This window comes from Peromyscus leucopus, chromosome 3 (assembly GCF_004664715.2).
Source record: "Peromyscus leucopus breed LL Stock chromosome 3, UCI_PerLeu_2.1, whole genome shotgun sequence".
Classification (NCBI taxonomy): Eukaryota; Metazoa; Chordata; class Mammalia; order Rodentia; family Cricetidae; genus Peromyscus; species Peromyscus leucopus.
The window spans coordinates 120,291,039-120,311,189 of NC_051065.1; positions in this window are offsets into that span (position 1 = coordinate 120,291,039).

The following is a 20,151-nucleotide window of genomic DNA, read 5'->3' on the forward strand; positions in this document are numbered from 1 at the left end:
AGGATCAATTAAAATATATTTCTTAAATTATTCCCTATATTCTGTAGAAGCTGATAAACTGTAAGCATTCCAGTAGATAAGTAGTTTTATGTCACTTGTGTGCATGTGTGTGCACACAATTGGTGTGTACATCATGTTTATATTAGGAAGCCAGAAGATGACTGGGTATTTTCCTTTATTTTCACCTCCTAATTTTTTTTTTCACCTCCTAATTTTTTAAGAGAGTCTCACAGAACTTAGAGATGACCACTGCAGCTAGGCTGAATGACTTGTAAACCCTTGAGTTCCCACCTGTTCTGCCCCCTGAACTTGAGTTACAGGAAATTGCCATCAAGAATAGCTTTATAGAGAACCAAGGGACTGGAATCCATGTCTTAATATTATGCAGCAAGCACATTACTAACTGAACTACTGCCTGATACCCTCATTTATATTTCAATTTCTAACTGGTAGTGTGCTAGATAGTTTTATATCAACTTGACAAAAGCTAAAGTTACCTGAGAGGAAATCTCAATTAAGAAATCACCTCCATGAGATCTGGGTGTAGGCAAACCTATAAGACATATTCTTAATTAGTTATTGATGGGTGGGAGCATCAGCCAATTGTGTGTGGTACCACCCATCGGCACATAGTCCTGGGTTCTATAAGAAATCAGGCTGAGCAAGCCTTAGGAAGCAAACAAGCAAGTAAGCAGCACCATTCTTTGATTTCTGCATAAGCTCTTGCCTCAAGGTTTCTGCTCTGTTTAAGTTCCTGTCCTGACTCCCTTCAATAATGAACAGTAATATGGAAGTGTAAACCAAATATATCCTTTCCTTCTTGTGGAATATTCCTTTATATCATGTGAATAAATGTCATTGTGTTTAGTTTCATAAAGAAGCTGACTGGCCAATAGTTGGATAGGTAGAGGTTAGGTAGCAGAGCCAAACAGAGAACTCTGGGAAGAAGAAGGCAGAGTTTGTAGTAGTGAGCAGATGCAGAGAGAAAAAAGATGGGTATGCAATATTGAGAAGAAGTACCAAGCATAAATAAGGAATATAAGTTAATTTTAAACATAAGAGTTAGGTAGTAACAAGTCTGAGCTATTAGCTGAGCATTTATAATTCATATTACGTCTCTGTTGGCTATTTGGGAACTGCGGAGTAGGAAAGAAAAGTCCACCTATAAATGACATTCCAACAAGGGGTGAGAATTCCCACATAAAATGTAACAATGCTTAAAAAAAAAAAAGAATGCTAAGCACACAAAAACAGTCAAAGGCAGCTTTTTGATAACTGCCTTTTCTCTTATAGGCTCTGTTTACTAGTGGCAAACAGGCATTGCTCCTTTAAGAGGTGACTTCCTGACTTGGTGCTAACACAAACATGGCTCTTTTAGGAATCCCTGCTACTAAACACTTAGATGGGGTTTGTGAGTGGTGGAAGATGCACTACTCCATGCCAGCATGGATGCAAAAACTTCCCAGAGCAGGGGCTGTGAGCATGGCTCCCTAGTTCTTCCACCATGAGGCCAAACTCTCAGCAAGCCTAGGGAGAGGAGCCAGCCTCCAGCACACATAGTCTAAGTTACACAGCAGGTTAAATTTGGCTCATGCAGACAAAACAGGTTTACAGATACACAGTATAGACAGATACAAACAAACAAACAAACAAACTATGAAAACCCTTTAAGCAGGTTATAGTATGTTCAAAAAATACATAGGCTTGGGAGAGATAACAGAAAGAGCATATACTATCATAGATTAATATATATGGTTTTAAAATAAGAAAGTAAAGTCCTTAAAAAGGGTTTAAAATGATGTAAAAAAAAAGAGCCATGTAAAAATGGAAAGTACACAGATAATTTGGACACTGTATAATATTGTGTTGTCTTTGAATTTTTTGACCACTCAGGAAAGAGCAATCACTGCTGAGAGACACTGGATTGTAAAAGTTGGTAGATTAAACCAGCCTATATTTTTCAAATGTATCTTGACTTCAAAATGGAAGTCAAAAGATGTGCTACTTTGGGAAAGAGGTTATGCTTTTATTTCCACAGGAAATGAGAGGCTGTGGATTCATCCCAGGGTAAAGATAATCAGATTTGATCTGAGAAGACCTCTTGAATATCTTGACTACAGATATGGGAAAGGAAGCCAAAAAAGACTACAGGACAGGTGACATTTAAGCTGAGCTCTTGACATGGGAACAGCTCTGAGATGTGATTAAACATAATAAATAATTTTTAATACTGAGTACCCATGACTTATTATTACATATCTGTAGTAAGATAGGCTTGTAGGGTTAAGAAAATTGACTAAAACATGTTGCCAAGGTATGCACACAACATGCTTCCTTATGAGCCACCCTGAAGTCTGCCTGAGGGCCTAGCAACAGGCACTGTCAGAGGTACTGGTAGAAAACAGAGTTCCTGATTATGCTCAGTCAATGAGGTATGACCATGTAATGCTACTAGATTGGGACACAGCTTGGGTGCTAGGAGGAGAGTATAGAAGGCCTTCCACATTATTGAAAAAACGAGTCTGCTGTTTGCCCTCAACAGACTCCCAGTATCTGTGTCATTGATGATGTGCCTTCTCACCCTTTCCACCAAGGGAGCTGTTAGGATCCAGCAACACATATCATCCTTTCATTTGGCATGAGTAGAGATTTATATAATACTATTTGATTATATGATCCAAATGGATTTATAAAGTAAACAGATGACTTTTACCTGTTCAAACATTAAAAAAAAAACAAAACAAAAAAATCTTTAGCTGACTTATCTATAACATGCAGTCTATACTAGTATTACTTCAAATAATGTATGTATGTTATCTTTAAAGGTTTATGTATTTTCAGATAAAGGGGAACAGATACCAATAAAAATGGATGGCCCAGGTGATCCAGCATCCAGAACAGCTTCAAGGCTTCTAGCTGAGATGATCCAGCCTCACAGAATGCTCTAACCAAGGCTTAGCACATATCTGATTTTTTTCAGGGTTCTCTGAAAGATGCTAGCACCTCCAGACAACAGGAAGCAGTCTAGAGAAAATAATGCCCACATTCCCAAAAGATGGGTTATGGATGTTTGTCATCATTTAAAGGGGGTTGGTTACAAGTTGTTACTGGTAAGAGTCAGAAAAAAATGCTGAACAAAAAATATTAGATTCAGGGATCTTGTTCTGAAAAGAAAAAGGGGGAATATAAAAATGATAGGATAAAAGCATAGATTGTTGAATCTACTTCTAAACCAAAAAAAAAAAAAAAACCAACAACAACAATCAGTAGTCTTAAATAATTTACATTGTTATGGATTTTGATTTATTAATACAAATTTGAAGTTATTTTTCCTATATTGTATTGTGTTTCTACTCTTGTTTGGGGGTATTGTGCTTATACAGATCATTTAAAAAATAATGTATAATTAAGAAATCCAGGTTAGTAATTCATCTATAATAATCAAACTTGTAGTCATATTAGTTATGTTTTTAAGATTAAACAGATATATTTATATAGATAGATAGTCTTCAAACACTTCAAAGACCTATAGAATATTGTATTTAAAATGTTTTAGTAACATAAACTTTTTTTTACAGAGACACATCTGCTCCTGGGAACACCAATTTACTTCAGAGAAGAAGATGGATATCAAAGAACCTCTGTATGTAGTTTTTTTTTTCTTTTTTATGGCAAAAGTTAGCCATTTGGGCAAAAAACTGCCCTTACATCAATTGCTGACAGTATACTGTCCAAACTAGACCAGCAGGAAGCCAAAGAAAGTGACTGTCAAACTTTGCTGTGACAAGGTAGAATGTTCCTTCAAAATTCTCTGCTTATCAAAAACGTCTGTCAGATATACTAGGCCTATAGGCCAAAGTTGGATGTGCCATCCTTACAGAAGAATTTTGGGTGGCTGTGCAGGCAGCTAGATGTTTCTGTCATTAGATAACATTATACCCTTCTGGGATCTTTGTTGGAATTAAAGACTAGATAATTAGATTTAAAGTTTTCACTAGTTATGATAAAAAGATATAAAATTTTAGATTAACAAGGGTAAGATAGTATTTTCTCTAATTTCGCCAAATATAAATGGACTAGATATTGTGGCTGTAATTCTTACCTGATGTGTAATTTTATATAATTTTACTATGTTAAAGTTAAAACCTCCTGTTAATTAGACAAAAAGGGGAAAATTTTGAATATTCCTTTATATTGTACAAATATTTGTCATTGTGATTGGTTTAATAAAGAAGTTGACTGGCCAATATCTGGATAAGTAAAGATTAGGTGGGAGAACCAAACAGAACTCTGGAAGAAGGAGGGCTTAGTTTACAATATTGAGCAGATACAGAGAGAAACATGGTCATGCTGTACTGAGAAAAAGTACCAAGCCACATGGCAAAGTATAGATAAGAAATATGGGTTAATGTAAAATGTATGAGTTAGCTGGCAACAAGCCTGAACTATTGGCTAAGAACTTATAATTCATACTAAGTCTCTGCATATACCACCCTGACTTGCTTTTTGCTCATGGTGTTTCATCACAGCAATAGGCAAGTTGGTACCAGAAGTGGGATATTGCTATGAGAGAATTGGCCATGTTTTTTGAGGAAGATTGTGTAATATCTTTGGAAATTTGGACTAGAAATGCCATAGAGTATTGAAAACTTAATGAGATTCTTTTCTTCTTCTTCTTCTTCTTCTTTTTCTTCTTCTTCTTCTTCTTCTTCTTCTTCTTCTTCTCCTCCTCCTCCTCCTCCTCCTCCTCCTCCTCCCCCTCCCCCTCCCCCTCCTCCTCCCCCTTCCTCCTTCTCCTCCTTCTTCTTTTTGTAGGCACTTGGAAGATAAGAATGTTAGAGGAAAGCATAAGATGGAGACTTGGCTTGAGAAGTTTCAGAGGGAAGTTTAAAGACTCTACTCAGGCCATTTGTTGTTTTTGAAATTAATATTCTGTGATTCTGGTTAGCTGGGGCTGAAGTATCAGCAGCACTTAAAAAGATACAAGAATGTTAAAGTGAAACTATTGCTTTGCTAGAATACTGGATGCTGAAGCTGAAAAATTAGTGGTGATTAAGAAGAACTCAGCATCACTAAGATGAAATCTTCTGTGAAGTGTTCCTTCAAGGTCAGCCCCAAAAAGTCTTACTCCAGAGATGGTCAAGATTGTACCTGGAGCTAGAAGCAGATTAGTAGTGTTAAGAGTCACCCAGGTGATATTTGTTTTGAAGGTATGAAGGAGTCAATGAAAGCATATGGTGAAGGTACAACCTAAGTGGTAGTTGAAGGCCCAGTATTGAAGAGGTCAATGCAGAGAAGATGAGGCTTGGCATCATGAAGAGAGCTTATTAGAGGCTATTGGTAAAAGTGCAGCCCAGTTACAGCAGAAGGCACATGAATTTTGGAGATGTTATTACCATTGAATGGCCACCAAGAACAGCAGCACCAGTGGAGAAGAACCAACTGGAGCCTAGAAGACAAGCTGTGTGTGTTTCAGAGAATGGAGATAAAGAAATGACCAAAGCCCCTTGGAGGATTCCAGGAGGTCATGAGTGAATCTCAGATATTGGACATTGAATTATTTAGACTGTTAGAGTGCAGTTTTGCTTTGTTCATATTGTGACTGTGCACTGTATATTCCCATCAGAAGTAAGAATGCATTTTTTTTTTTTTATTTTACAGGAGCCCAAAGGTTGAAAAGTGACTGGCTATTTCACAGAGACTGAACTTTTAATGTGTTTGAATCTGTAAAGACTGTGGGATTTAAAAAGTTACTTACATTTTTAATGTGAGCTCTTAGGGAATGAATGAGAAAGAATGGTTGTGGCTTAATGATGATGTGCTTGTGTGTCATATTGACAGGGGGTCATTTGTGCTTGATATTTTTATGTCAACCTTACACAAGCAAAGTCATCTGAGTTAAGGGAACCTCAATTACGAAAATCCCTCTATAAGGCAGGATTGTAGGCAGACCTGTAAGGCATTTGGGTGGTAGGCAGGCCAGTAAGGCAATTTTGTATTTAGTGATTGATAGAGAGAGGACCCAACTCATCATAAATGGTACCATCTCTGGGCCAGTAGTCCAGGATTCTATAGGAAAGCAGGGTGAGCAAGCAAGTAAGCAGCACTGTAACCACACTTTCTCAGTCCCACCAGCTCCCAAATAATAACATAGAGACTTATTATTAATTATGAAAACTTTGCCTTAGCTTAGGCCTGTTCCCAAGGAGCTCTTATAACTTAAATTAACCCATTTGTATTAATCTGCATTCTGCCATTGGGCTTCATATCTCTCCTTCATAGTGTGTGTCTGACTTCCTTTGCATCACACTAGTGAATTCCAAGCCTCTCAGATTCTTCCCCAAAGTTCCTCTCTCTCCCAGGAAGTCTTACTCCTCCTCTCCTGCCTAGCTATTGGTCATTCATCATCTCTTTAGTAAACAAATCACTATGTAGCTTATACAGCTGAGGTAAAACAGAGACATACCTTCACAGTGTATAAAAAGATTATCCCACAATATCCCCCCACCCCCGCTTTTGCAAGCAAGTAAGCAGCACCCCTCCATGCCCTTTGCATCAACGCCTGCCTCCAAGTTCCTGTCCTGTTTGAGTTTCTGTCCTTACTGTCTTTCAAAGGTGATCAGTGGTGTGGATGTGTAAGCCAAATAAACCCTTTCCTTCTCAACTTGCTTTTTGATCAAGGTGTTTTGTCACATCAATGGAAACTCTAAGTAAGATAAGCAGATATACTGCTTTCTCCCATGCTACCTTGTTAGTCTACAGCCTTGCACCATTAAGTTAGTGATCTTTTCTGATTTCTGGACTTGGAAAATCAAGATCTTCCTCCTGTTATGAGTCATCAATTCTAATATAGGTGAATGTTGCTTTTAACGCACAAGGAACCCCTCATATGTTTTATATGGAATGTTTCCTCAATTCACAGTATGGAGACAGAACATGCATTCTAAGATATGTGGGAAAGCCACACACTCTTACCAGGGGGATTTAAAGATATAGGAATCTAGCATTTAAGTAGAGTGCTACTCAATCTTCTCTACTCCCAGACTCTCAGCCAAATATACAATAGTCATGAAGCTGTAAGGTATATGTGACATAATATATACAAAATGCAAATAATATTCACAGAGAGTCAGTGGTGGTGGCACAGGCCTTTAATCCTAGCACTCCGGAGGTAGACAAAGGCAGATGTTTGTGAGTTCATGGCCAGTCTGGTCTACAAAGTGAGTTCCAGGAGAGCCAGCACAGTTACACAGAGAAAGCCTGTCTTGAAAAATCAAAATAAATAAATAAATAAATAAAAGTCCACAGAGATTACTTAATTTATTTCACAATCACCTCATTAGTAAATGACAGATAAGAATTAGGTCAGTTTTTTTAAACAAAACACTATGTTGTCTACAAAATAATAGATCTGAAGATGCATTGTTGATAGTTGTTTTGTTTTTATAAATACAAATTTAATGAATCACTATTTAAATATTTTCAAGTAAAATAGAACAGGAATGGGAGAGAAATAGACTTTTCAATTCTTTCATTTTGACATGGGGTGGCTCTGACAAGGATTCCGGACAAAAAAAGGGATGGGATTTTCAAAGTAAACCACGTTCACTCCTGAATGTATGGGCAGCAATTATTGGACCTGGTGGGATGAGGAGAGTGTGAGTGAGCATGAGGAGGAGGAGAAGGATGACAATGATTTGAAATTGGTTTGGACAGGGAATGTGTGTCATGCAAGATGGGAGAGGGAATTGAAAGGGGGAAGTCAGGATAGATATGACCAGATTTCAATGTATACATGTGTCAAACTTCAAATAATAAATTTTTAAATGCCTACAGGGTCTATTCAAACTCTGACTTCTGGGATCCAGTTACTAGTTTCTAATAATAAAACCCAGGCTAGAGTTATAAACCTTGCAGTGTGTGTGTGTGTGTGTGTCTGTGTCTGTGTGATATCCATCTTTGAATAACTGAATTGGTTCATCAAAATATTTAATAGAAAGCCAACCACAACCAGTCTAATCTGATTTCTAAAAATCTCATATTTGCATGTGGAAACAATTCTATTATATTCTCTGGACATTTGAAGCAATGCCAGATAGAATGCAGAAGGTCTATGTTGTATCTGACCCAGCAGTATTTATCGCCCATAAGCCAGAAACTCAATCTGAGCCCTATGAAGTACTAGGGTTAAAAGAAAACCTTTATTTAACATTTTGTGTGTCAACATTACTCTAGCTTGACCTGCCAAGTGTATTTCATAGCAGATGACTCTGGAACATGAACAAGTGTTTGCTCTTATGTTTCAACCATTAGCAGTGAAATAAAGACTACAAGGTTTGCATCTCATGGCAGGCTTCTTTGCTGCCATATGTTGCTAAAGCTGGCCAAGAGGAGTGTTTATATATTTATGCCTGTGGAATACTAAGGAGCCCTTGGACACTTGACAAACAAGTACCTATACCACTCAGCCTCAGGGAATATCCAAGTTAGTTGCAAATAAGTTTTCACTGATGTTGAATAGAAATTGATATTTGAAAGACTCCATTTTAATTATTTGAAATTAATTAAAATCCTTATTTGTTATGCAAAAATATCTTTGTCTTTAAATTATATAATATCTAAAAGTTTTATACACAGTGGTGTGATTACTATCATGAGTGTTAGGAAGGGTAATAAGCTGTTTTAGATGGAGAGAATCTTTAGTTACATTTCTCAGTCTACTCATTTTAAAAGAGGTATTTATTTTTATTTTATGTGTAATAGTCTTTTTCTGGATCTATGTAAGTATACCATGTGAATGCCTTATTCCTGTGGATGTGAGAAAGGGTTGTCAGATCATGTGGAACTAGAATTATAGAAGATTATATGTTACCATTCAGGGCTGCGACTCAAACTCTTCTCCTTTGTAAAAGAAGCAAATTCTCTTAACTATGAGCCATCTATCCAACTGCCAAGATAATTGATACATTGACTCATTCTCCAGATATTTACTGGTTCCTTCATGCCTAAGTGCTGTGTAGACTCTGTAAGTGAAGTAAAAATTAATAAGACTAAGACATGCATTCCACATGGAGCCTGTGTTTTACATAGGAAGATAGATCAATGACCAGCAAGTATAATGTGTTAGAGAACTCACAAGACACAAACTTCACAGCAAATGGGGAGATGATCCAGGTGACATGAAGAATAAAACTCAAGTAAGTACCATCCTTGCAATGCTGGGTTAAAATCTTCCAGAGACTGGTGCCTTGTTTATTCTTCTTACACATTGAAGCATACTAAAACTTTGGGGAAAAGTTAGCATCTAACAGTTATCACAACAATGCTTTAGTTATAGCTAAATTGAAACACCTTAGCCATTAAAACTTAAATTAACCAGTTTATATTAATCTACATTTTGCCACACAACCTATTACCTCTCCTCAAAACCTAAATTTGGCCGGCCGGTGGTTGCACACGCCTTTAATCCCAGTACTGGTGAGGCAGAAGCAAGTGGATCTCTGTGAGTTTGAGGCCAACTGGACTACAGAGTAAGGTCCAGGAAAGGCGCAAAGCTACACACAGAAACCCTGTCTTGAAACACAAAACAAAACAAAACAACAAACAACAAACAAAAGACAAAAAACAAAACTAAATTTGACCTCCTCTGCATCTGGCTAGTGATTCCCCTGCCTCTCAGAATCTTCAAAAAGTTTATGTCTCCCCTGAGAAATCCTGTCCATCTTCTCCTGCAATTGGCTGTTCAGCTCCTCATTACAATAATCAGAAGGTGCCTTATGCAGAGGATGTAAAACAGAGTCACATTGTCACACAGTATAATCAAATAGCCTACAATACTACAACCCTCACAAGACTCTTTAGGAAGTATTAATGTATCCTCTATCTACAGCAGTATCATTAAGCCTAAGATTCTAAAATTTGCAAGGTCAGAGATCTCAGTAATGTCTTATAAACTTTTATACTGTGAATTAAGGTGCCATGAAGTACTTCTTGGTGACATGTTCTTTTTCTTTTTCTTTTTTCTTTGCATGTGTATGTGTTTGCAAATGTTGACACATATGGGCATGTATAGCCGTGTGTGTGGAGATCAGAGTTTGATGTTGAGTGTCTTTCTTAATCACTTTCCAACTTATGTATTGTGGTATGGTCTCTCTTTTAAACCCAGAGCTCACCAGTTGGTCTAGTCTAGCTATCTAGTCTAGCTAGTCTTTTTTCTTTTATTGTTGAGTTTCCACATGAGATTTAGCAGAATTTTGAGAGATTTCACTTGTAGGCATTGTCAAAGGATTCCTGTGAGTATTGGTGCTATAACTATATCAGGGCATCCAGAGCACAAGGGTGGCCTTCTAGTAAAAGTTAATATTTGAAAGTAAGTCCTTGTTTGTAAGATTTGCTCAGTTCGTTTTTCTATACACAATATGTTCCCTTTCAAACTACTATTTTTGTTTGTTTGTTTGTCTTAGTGTTTCTTACTGTTAATCGTGAAGCTCATTTTGCATGGTTTCCTAAAAGAAGAAAAAAGATGGATTTAAGATCCCCCAACTCTGAGATGAAGTCCATCCACTATATTTATCTTTTGATTTTAGGTCCTCTTTCCAGTTGAAGAGTTCAATTTTATACATGGCCTCTTTGTGATATATGGTTAACAATCTACTGATTCAGTCTCAGCAACTAAAGTTCATGCTTCACTATCACATTATGTTAAAACTTAAAAAAGAAAAACACTAACACTCACATTTTGTACACTTTTACCCAATCAAACTTAATTTAAAAAATGTTTCTCATTTTGATCTTCATTGTACCTTTGCCAGAATCTCAACTGAAGCATCAGTGAAATGATGCTCTCATTGTCAAATCAGATAGTTGCTTCTTTCTCTTGTTTTGAACTTTAGGGCAGCTCTCTATGTGTCTGGTTACAACGCCTTTCTGAAAGTTCTGTCTTCTTTTGCTTTCATTGAAATTAAACTTGGTTAGTTGACTCACTGACCAGTCTTTCTTGACCTCCGAGTTCTAAGAGTTAGAAAGTTTCAAGGTAGTTTCTTTGAGTTGCCTCTTCCTTTTTTGTTCACAAATTCAGATTAGTGATTCCATTCAAAACTGAAGTACTGAACCTCAACCTTGAACACTGGCTTCTCTTCAGATCTCCAGAATTATATATTTAGCTGTCTATTTGATACTTGGTATTAACAGTTGGATATCTGAGAGAAAATTACAACGTAATATAACTTCACCCATAGCTTCGGTCTGCACCATATGCTGGTAAACTGTACCAGTGAGTCAAATATCTTCTGCATAATTTCATTAAATAAGAAATTATTAGAACATAGCCACACAATTGTGTTTATAGCTCAGTAAAGACTCACATAGTTTTAAATTATTAAACTATGTGCTATTTGACCTTTTACAAAGTAAAAACAAAAACAACAGTTAAGTATTCAGTAGAATCCAGCCTGATCTTATCCCAGCCAGTCAGTATCTCAATCTAAAGTATTACCAGCCAGTCTTATCTTCTAAGCCAAATTTGTCTTAATTATGCTTTATTTATATAGTTATGTTATTTATTTTACACAGCACATTAGAAGCTCCTGGCATCTTTGCTTTTAAAATAGTCCCCAAATCTGTTTATATAAAAATCACCACAAAAATTATTAAAGTCTGAAGCACTGATGCACCAAATCTGCTTCCTGGTGGTGTCCCTCTCTCTTTCTCTTTTCTCCTTCTCCTCTTCCTCCTCCCCTATCTGTAGTGGGTATCTGTTCCAGCTATGATCTTGAGGTACCAGCTCCTAGGGCGTGGCCTAGTGGCTCACTTAAGACCTGAGGGGCAGTACTCCTTGCTCTCTGCTCTCCCTCGTGAACTTGGATGGTGTGGACTGACTCAGGTGGCAGGAGCAGCATGGGGCAGGACATCAGCCTTCCAGGACTCTGTGACGATTTTGTCTTATTCTGTTTAGTGAGATGTTGTCTCCACTTTATACCCTAACAAACTCCCTATACTCCTTAAGTAGACGCTTGAATTTCTCGCTATACCATCCCCCTCCTTGTCTCTTTCTCTGTGCGTTCTTTCCTCATTCTTTCCCTCCCATTCCCTCCCTCCCCCTCTCTCCCTTTATCCCTCTTTCCTCCTACTTCTCCCTCTAGCCTTTCTTTCTTCCTTCCTTCCTTCCTCCCTTCCTCCCTTCCTTCCTTCCATCAACTCGCCTCCTTACCTCCTCTCTTCCTTTATAAAATCCTTACCATGTTCTTAAGCTTGTCCCAATCTTAAGTGATATTTCACATAGTATTTCTTCTCCTTAAATAAAAAATCTTCCTAATGTGACCTGAGAAAATGATCTGCTGCTTTCTTGACCCAAAAAATCCTTTAAAAATCATGCAAATCAAGAGGTCAAAAATCTTTCTGTTCAGCTTAATAATACTCAAAAACTACCCAGGACATCAAGGGTACTGATATCCAAAACGACACAAAGTGTATGAAAAAGGAATTCATAAAGAAGAAGTATGTACATTCTTGGGGTAGTATAATGGTGGAGTGAATAGGTGTGTTCAGGCTGAGCACTTGGGCTGGATACAGGATTGATGGCCCAAAAGCAGTGCTGAATTTTGCTGCACATGCTTAAAAAATATTGAGAGTAATGCTTCAGGTTTTATATGTGGATTCTATAATTATTGAACACATTCAGGTGAAGAAAGAACCTAAGGTATGCTGTCAAACTTAAGAGAGTTCTTGGTTAGATTAATGCATACATAAGATCCACTGTGACATGGAGGTCATTCTAACTGCAAAGGATTCAATTGCTCTAAAACTCAGAGATGAGGTTGCAAAGATAGCCCAGAAGAAACTGAAGAAACAAAAACTTACAGCACTAATGGCATGGGGATAAGCTCAGCATAAAATACATAGAACTATAAATTTAAAAAAATCTTCTAATGGCTCTGTATTTCAGTTAAGATGGTGTCTGAGCTCCCTATCTATCTTTTCAAAGTCCTGACTGATATACTGATGGTTATTTCCTTCTTATACCATATCTCTCCTCTGACTGTCACCAGTGCTTTAAAATCTTTTTCCATTATTTTAACATCCTCAGTTACTGCTCAAGGTCTTTGCATCAGCTGTCTTCCTGTGCAGAATTCATCCCTTTGCTGCATGGCTCATCTCTTTTACCAATTCAGTGTCTCTTCCTTCAAGATGTGTGCCCCAATTCATCTCCTGATGATCACTCAGGATCAGGATACATATTAAGTCTTTTCTACTTCACTGTATTTATTGTATCACATAATATTCACTATATGAAAATCCTTCCTCTTGTTTTTGTATATGTTCACTCATATATCAATTATTTGTCTTGCCATAATATAGTACAACTTTCCCAAGTGATTCTTTTCATTTTTATTCTTAAAAGTCCACTAAGACTTAAAATAGCCTTCAATAGAGGACCACTGAGAAAGGTTTCTGTAGATCATTTATAGCAGTGTGAACCAGGTAGCTCATTTAAATTAACCATAGAGGCAAAAATCAGAGTAATTCATTGAACTGATTTAAGTAGCATAGACATCTCTATCAAGAATCTATTCATTTTTACTGTGACTTTTCTTACATATTTTCTTACATAAACATAACTTTGGTTATAATCTACATTTGAAATTCATATGGATTAAAACAAAAATAATTCATAAAATCAAGGTATTTTTCTGGGAAGTTTTTAATAGCAGCTTCAAACTTTTTGTGGAGACTAGATCCATATATTTTATTCATACACCATGAGTTTTTGGTAGCTATGTCTAGGGTGTGGAAGGAAGAAAAAGCACGTGCTATCTCCCTTCTGTTCTCCCTTCTGTATAAATCAAAGTAACTCCATCCTCAGCTCTTAACACAAACTGAGAACGTAACTATTTGAATTGGCTTGTTGATTTGGATTTTGGATGCTGGGACAAATAACTGACATAAAGACCTAAAATAGACAAGGAGGAGGTCAGCATAAAGTTTCAGTCTTTGACTATAAATTTTATAATTTATGATGAGGCAGAAAATCTGGGCAGTGGGAGCAAACAGAAGAGGCCACTTACATCCTGGAGGATTATAAAAAAAATGGAGAGGGGGATGTAGGGAAAGGCTTAAAACAAAATAGAGCCTCCAAATTACATCCAGGTCTCAAATTTGAACCAACTGGGAAAAAGGTACTACAAGTTAAAACTAAATATTCAATACATAAGTTTTAGGGAGAAACTACAATGTGCAGACTGTAACAATACAATTATTTTGTGCTAACCATGATAGTTAAGAGGCACTGAGAGATAGTCTAGTCATAGCTAATCTGTTGCAAATCCAGAATGTAATAAGAATTAGAGTCTACAGAGCCTGGGTCCCACTGCCCATATCTAAGAAATGAATGGAGCCTGTGTGATCAACCATGGCAAAAACCACAAGACTATAATATAGATACCATATAAATTATCATATGAACATTTTGTTTTCCATGTGTAAACTGTTAATGCTCATCCTTTTTGACATCTATGTATTTATTTTTTATTTGAGAATTTCATAAAGGAGACAAAATATTTTCATCCTTTTAATACCTCTGATATTCAATATATATATACATATATATATCCACAAAAATTTTATTTGTAAGGGGAAACTCCATTTTTACTGTCCAATACACTATCCTGTTACTTTAAATTACTCACTAAAATTTAAAGATACAAATAACTTTAGCAATACTTCTGCCCCTTTACTCCTTTATAATCACAGAGCAGTTGAAGCTTATAGATGAGTTAAAGTCATGGCACTAGGTACTAGCAAAAGCATAAAAAAATAAGAATCCTTGTCCCCTGTTCCTCATGCTCATTTCAGATTTCTTATGAATTCCAAAACATGGATAACAAATGTTTGTCTTTCCTGAGTAGAAAAGTATAAACAGAAAACCTAAATATTTTCCCTTTTGGCCCCACTTTTCTCTACCTTTGGAGTCATTGCCAGAGTGTAGCAATCTGCTCTAGTCAGGTGTTGAAAACATAATCCTTTCACAACTTTTAGATGATCCAGTCTGTTTTATTTCCTATATACACATCCACTCACCTTTTTTCTTGATTTATTGGATATTAAGCATGCCAGTTATATGCTGGACATAAGGAAAATGAGTTTCTGACTGTGATTGTGTTTATATTGGTTCAATCCTATCATATGTCTTAGTTTTCAATTTGTCAAAAGTCCCTTCAAAGGTAGAAATGTTTCAATTTCTAAGTGAAACAGTCACAAACTGCTGTGGATATCACTCTATATAAATAAAACACTGATGGCCAATGACCAGACAGGAAGTATAGGCAGGACAAAGAGAGAGGAGAATTGGGGAAACAGGAAGAAGGAGGAGAGACACTGCAGGCACTGCTAGGATAAACAGCATGTAAAGACACCGGTAAGCCACCAGCCACGTGGCAAGGTATAGATTTGTAGAAATGGGTTAATTTAAGATATAAGAACAGTTAGCAAGAAGCCTGCCACGGCCATACAGTTTGTAAGGAATATAAGTCTCTGTGTTTACTTGGTTGGGTCTGAGCGGCTGTGGGACTGGCGGGTGACAAAGATCTGTCCTGACTGTGGGCAAGGCAGGAAAACTCTAGCAACAACAAACTACCCGAAAATTTCACAGAATCTCTGTGACAATTTGTTCTTTACTGTATAATCTAGATGCTTTCTGAGGGCTGATTTGTTCATACTTCCATCAATATTACCAGCTAACATTATTGAATAATTAGCACTTGCCAAGCCCTCTGCTAAGCACTTCCTGTGCCCAACTTCACTTAATCTCTTCAACTGTTTTGCCAAGCACTGCAGTTGTTAGGTATATTTACAGCTTGGGGTCACTCTCCTAGGAAGTAGTAGCAGACTCAAAGTGACTCTTTAGAGGGTATTTGCTTAATTACTTCATCAAATTATCTGCAAAGTGTCAGCTTATTCAGAAAATGTTCTGGAACAAAATGGTTAGGGGACTTTAAGTCATTTTATACTAAACAAGGAGAAAAATTGCTCCTTTTCTCGTACACTGCACATCCAAACTTTCTTGATTTTCCACATATCTGGAACATTAATAAAAAATGATGTATTTTTAAATTGAAGTGCTAATAACTGGTAAATAATTCAGGAACCTTGCAACCAATGCATTGAAAAAATAAATGTTTTACATAAATACGGTCATCATTTAAAAATCATGTTTTAAATTCATTTTCATTCTGGTTTTACAACATTTTTCAGAGTCTCATACTCTAAGGGTATTAACAGATAAAAAAATAATGTGAATAAAAATAATTGTTATCATGAGTATGGCAGAAGATTGAAAAAGGTATAGGTAGCAATATACTCCTTTGATTTATACCAAGCACTCACACAACTGAGGTCCAAATAAATTATAAAATGGTTGGCTTCTGTGGTGTTATTAAATTCCTTGTAGACTTCATACATTGATCATTAGATACCCTTAGGTTTTTCTTTCATTCAATGGTAGAAATATATGCATTATACATCATGTCCATTTCATGATTAAGACTTCGAACAAGGAACTTTCATTATAGGTAGTATGTACATGAGGTGAACTGAACCCATAACATGCACCCAGATGTTGGAGAATGACCCACATTTTGTAAACCAAAAATGTGAACTTCATTTTGTGTGAGATTTCCAAATATCATGCTGACATATTTTTCATCACAAAATAAATATGTAAGGAATGATCACTTGTTTTATATAAACACTATATATGTGAAGCTGCATTTGTGGTTCTTAAAGATTTACAAAACCTACCTGTTTAAGATTAAAGCATATATTGAAGTTGTTGGTAGATGTAGATTGCTTTTAAAAAACATTCATTAAAAATAGCAGGATTATGAATGAAGATAAATGCATTTTCCACTTTCCAAATAGTTGTTATCCTCACACGTTTATAATATATGTGAGAAGCTGAGTGCAGTTTACTTACACTGTGTATTTTCATGAACTCCAACCTGAAACACAGCTAAACTCCGTAATTTCCACATTGAATGACCAACAAATCAGAGCTGAGGAGTCTCCTGTGTGTTTTTTGACCTCATTCATTCCTGAGTTTTATAACTTCTGGTCTCTCAGTTCCTTGTTTGCATAGATGTTTAAAGTAAGGTAATCAATCAGCACATTGCATATTCCATAATGACTATATAATTAGCATCTCCTTTATAATATTTCTGTTCCCAATACAGAGCTTATAGATACATTACTTTGAACATGGGAACAACATAGGGAAAAGTGAAAAATAACTATTCATCCTTGCTTCCAGCTTTATTGTTTCTGTTACAGGAGAAAGAACCAATTGCCTCTTAGTTGTTGATATATTCACTTGCTTATCAAATTTTCTGAAATTAGAAAGATGGCTAATCTCTCATTAAATCTTACCTGATGTTTCCTGAAGAAATATGAATGTGTATTTGGAATTCATTAAACAGTCATCAAATTTATTCATGTGTATGTGTATACAATTAAATGTCAATATTAGTCATTATCCATATATGCTGTGGTTTAGAATGTTGGTTTCTCACATAACACAATGACCTCTGGATAAGATACTTCCTAATGGTGGTACATTAGTTTCTTCCAGATCAGAGGTATTATTTGTTAATTGCCTTAAGGGTAACTCTGAAGTATCTAATGTGTTTACAAGAATTACTTAGGTGATGTATGAGTTCTCCCATGAAATACTGATACTGACTAATTACCCCTTGATCAGGACTCATACATTTAGCATGTGTACCATCCCCCGCTTTGTTGCTGGAGGTATCACACCAGATAGTGAAAACAAATGAAATCAGAAATCAGAATTTGTTTCCACTTCTAAATTCTATCATCTGTCATCTGAAGTGCAGTTGTTTTTGTCAAGCATGGCTGTGAAATTATTAATGCTGGGGTTACTGAATAAAACATGTCATTTGTATCTGAAGTAGTAATATAAAATCCCAAAGGAATGATGGGTTTCTGGAAAGATAATTGGTATGCGTAGAATATCTTAATTTATCATATTAAGAAATTTGTTTCTAGGCTTTCAATCTCTGTTCACATACACTGACAACATATAATGGCAGAGCCAACTTTTGAATTGAAAACTGATTTCTTTCAGTATAATGTAGTTTTCTTCTGTGACTCTTATTTAGGACTAAATGAAGAATTAAGTCTAGTGTCTGGAATTAACAACAACATCGAAAAAACAGTCCAAAATACCACAAGCTATACATTTGATTCTCATAGTGGGATATACTGAAAATGAGAACCATATACTGTAGACCAATGTTAGAGGTGCCCTGAAATACCTGTCTCTAGTCACTCAAGTACCAGTATAGCCTGTGATATGAAGCAATACTGTAGATGCAATTAATACTCATCAACCGTCCTTAAATTGGGTCATTTTTATTATTTTGTATTCTATGAAAGAGCACAGTTAAATCTTGTGAACCCTTAAAAATAGAACAGCAAAGCAGATTGATCAGGGAGTAGAATTGTTTTAGAGACATGAGACAGAAGGAAATAGTCAGAGGGATTTGGAGACAAGAGTACTTCTGGCTTTAAAGGGATGAGATAGCAGCCTGGAATTACCTACCAGGGACCAGAAAAGAAATGGGAGAGGGAGTTTTGACATATCCCTAAATGACACTAAAGGATCCAGCTAAGCCACATTGTACCTGGACTTGGAAGGTCAAAGAATGATGTTATGACAAATTTTCATTGTTTGAAGTCACTAAGTTTAAAGTAAATTTCCCCATGGCAATGAGAACGCATTAACTCATATTTACCTGCAAAAGCCATATGTCTTATCAAGGCAAACATTTAACATGGCTTTTTGAAAAGTTATACATCTTTGCTCTGTTAACATGGCTTGTCTTTTTAGCAACATGGAAGGCAGTGATCAGGTTAATGAAAAAGATAAGGTGTTACGGAGATTCCAAATGACTTTTGTTGAGCTGTGGAGACAAACCTTTCTCTTGAGCCACCATACATATTATACCCAGATTATTGTTTACCTGGCTTCAGTGTGGTTCTTCATTCTCCCAGGAGTTTTCTTAGGAATGTTCTCTGTCCATCTGCATCTTTTTGCTTTCTTTGTCTGGAGGCTGGATATTATGTAAATAAGGGTAAGATCTGGATTTACACTGACTAAATGTCAAACTCTGCCTTTGCAACTTCCTGGCTCCACAGCCTTAGAGGAGATCCTCCCTCAATGTCTCCACTGCTGGAATGATGAGAATATCACCTTCTTTCAGAGTTGTCATATACAGACATGACTGCTCCTTTCCATGGCCCATGTACTGTGCCTTTTACTCAGACATACCTTACATGCATTTGCGGCTGTAAGTGTCAGTCCATAGAGCTCTAATCTCAGACCTCACCCATAGGTACAAGTGAACGTTCCTTATTTATTTCCTTATAAGGCAGAGCAAACATTCAACTGTGGATGGTGTAGCTGTATTTTCACCCATCCAGCAAATATATATTATAAACCTTTTCAATTTTATAAACTATTGACACATACCTAGATAAATGTAGCTGCTTTTTGTGTTGCTAATGATACATTTATCTGAACATAGAAACAATGTGGTACATTGATAAATGAAATTCTGAAAATATTTCAACTAGTTTATTTGGATGAATATTAAGTAAAATTTAAACAAATGTTAGCACAAAAATGATGTATTTTCATTAAAAACATATTTGATTGTTATACATAAAACATAAGTAAGTTTAGTCAAATGTGTATACAGCACCTAGGACATTGCCTGGCATTTAAAAGATGCTTACTTTAAAAATATACATTTGTGGTCTGGGTATCTAGCTCAATGGGAGAGCATATAACTCATTATGCCATCAAGCATAAGACCCAGAATTCTGGAGGGGGTGGCGGTGGAGGGAGACATAGAGAGACATAGAGACAGGACACACACACACACACACACACACACACACACACACAGAGAGAGAGAGAGAGAGAGAGAGAGAGAGAGAGAGAGAGATTCAACTACTCTAAAAATTCTAGTCCTTTTCTAAGATAATGGTACACAACGCACCAGAAATTGGAAAAGACTATTATAAAAAAAGTATCTATCTATCTATCTATCTATCTAGATAGATAGATAGATAGAT